Raw genomic sequence first — 2693 nt, 5'->3', positions numbered from 1 at the left:
CCCCCACCCCACCCTCACCCCCCTTCTGCAAACATAACCCAAAGATTGTGTGTGACTTTATTCCTCCCAGTTGTTGTGGGGTAGAAAGGGGGCTGTTTCCCTGCTCAGGGCTGCCTTGTCCAGCCTGAACAGCATATGCTGCTACATTTAAGACCATGAGCAGAGCTGTGTCTCCCCCACTCCCCTCCCATTTGCACAGAATCTGGGGCCATTATCACAAAGGGTTTTTTTTTGCAATGTTCCTGTGAGGGACACATTGGACTGCAATAAAATGGATTTCCCCAGTGCTGCCATAGCAACTGTGAATGACTGATTTCCTGTGTTGTTCATGTAAATGCAGCAATACTGACTTTGCTCAGCAGAGAGGGAAGACAGTAATCAAACCCTAATCCTCCTCAATAAAATATTTCATTCCTTTCGCCTGTACTCCGTGCACACAGTTATGGATTTGTGCATCAGGGAAAGCCAAGGCAGGACTGGTAGTCAGAAAGGCACAATTTCGCAAGACTTTTCACTAAATACATTTTTGCTATTTATTGGATACTTCATTCATTGACATCTCAATCTTAGTACTTAGTACACAATAATAGAGGATTTTTGTGTTGGTTTCTGCTTGCCGCTGTCTTCCAGGTGATACAAGCTCTTTCTATTTACCTGTATAATCCACTTGAATGGAAATAACACATCAGATTTTTTCCAGCAGTGTCCTGAACAAGAATTACTAAAGTTGTTGATTATTCGGGTTTCCGTTAATCCGCTTTTCTGCTCTTAAGTCATTTCTACAATTCCAATAATCTCCTGACAACTTAACCCTCCAAAGGAAAACGTCTCAGGAACGAGTTATCCAGAGTGGCGAGTTAGGCATATGTATGTATAAATACATATTTATATGCGGCTGGGATATTGATAGCATGGTGACTTAAGTGATCGTGACAAGTAAAAACCAGGCTCAAGTGATCAGGATTCATTGTATTACAAGCGCGATTCAAATTTCAAAATCATTCATTGCCTAAACCATCTTTCGACCTTTTGTTCATCACATGTATATAATTGCGCCCCTTCAACCATTTCTGCTACAGTCATCTAGAGTACAAACTTTCTTTTTCTCTCTCTCTTTCTCTCTCTCTCTCTATATATAAAACTTTCTCCCGTTCTCCACTGCAGGTCATACCTCCTGCTGGATCAGATCTATCTTTATTCATGTGCGAATGCTTTACATTGAGCCATGAAGGCTATTCAGCCACAGGAGGGCATCACCAGTGAGCCTGATCCTGTCCTCGCCCAAGATCCAACACATGCTGTGTCCAGCAGGGATCACTGAATAACAGTAAGAAGCAGGAACCCTGACTCATTTTAGCCGTGTCTACTCCAGTGATGGCAATAGTATTACGCAGTGTGACTCCAGATGAAATCCAGTAACTCAGAGAGATTTGCTACCCAGGTTTTTTTCACTAGAACACCTGTGTTTACGCTTAAGATAACAACAACGATTTGCATTTATATAGTGCCATTCACATGGTGGTAAGACCACTATTTGTAGCAACAAAATGACCATCTTTAATTTTTTTAAAATCACGGAGTGAGGGTGTTGACTGGTTTAGGAAAGAGCAGGGAGTTGGGAATAGAACATCTGCCTTCGTTGAACACAGCCGCTGATGTAATGAGTTGAACGGCCTCTTACTGTGTTGTAGATTTCAATGGATCTTTATTATTGGCACAAGACCAACCAACTGATTGGGAGGTCATGGATAAGTTGAGCAGCTTAACTGAGAGGGATCACATGGATTCACTGCGTTAAGATAAAGCAGCAGGCAGTCTCCATTCAAAATTTGTGGCACTTCCCTGCTCTGGGCACATTAGCTGAAGTAGGCAGATCTGACACAAGCTACGATGCAATTGGTAGCCTGTCTATCAGTGTAGGCTTCAGTGACAAGAGTTGCCCTGCTTGTGGAGGGCTGAGATCTCCCAGACCAGCCAGAGACTTTCATCATCCTCAGAAGGATGAAGAATGAAGCAGAGATGGATAGACCCCAAGAGGAGAGGGAGTAGAGCAACAGACACAGAGAGCCCTGAGGCACTGTGTGAACAAGAAAGAGTGTCATAAAAATGGGCAAAGGGGTTAGTGGAATGGTCAGCAATACCCCTTGCGTGGCGGAGTACCCTGACACAATCACTTGTAGCTCACGGCAGCTCCAACCTGACAGTCACCTTGTGAAACAGGGTCAGCACTCCGCCCTAAGAGGTCAAGAGCTATCTCGACACAGAAGGTGATTCTCCAATGGTCAGAGGTTTCCCACTGATGCCAAATAACGGCAATTGGAGAGCCAACTTATTATGAACCTTCCTTTTCTAATGATAGCTCTGTCCACATTGGCTGCCTAAGATCCACAAAGACTTGGTAGAAGAAAAGTGGCATTGGTACTGTTTTAAGACTTTTCTCCCAGTGCCCACCTGAAGCATGGTCTCTTAGTTATTTTTCTTTCTTTGACTCAATTTTCCATTAGCTATCGGCAGTAGAAACAACACTGAGCTCATAAGGTTAAGTGAATAATTTCCTGATACTTAAGATGGTTAAACTGCATTACTGCTAACGATGAATTTTTTTTCAGCTGCAATTGTACCAAAAACGCAATGTCGTACCATTGAAAAAAGGTTAACATCCACTTAAGAAGCACATCAAAATTAAGACGTCA

This window comes from Callorhinchus milii, unplaced genomic scaffold (assembly GCF_018977255.1).
Source record: "Callorhinchus milii isolate IMCB2004 unplaced genomic scaffold, IMCB_Cmil_1.0 Scaffold9, whole genome shotgun sequence".
In the NCBI taxonomy this organism is placed as follows: Eukaryota; Metazoa; Chordata; class Chondrichthyes; order Chimaeriformes; family Callorhinchidae; genus Callorhinchus; species Callorhinchus milii.
This window is presented reverse-complemented; position numbering follows the sequence as displayed.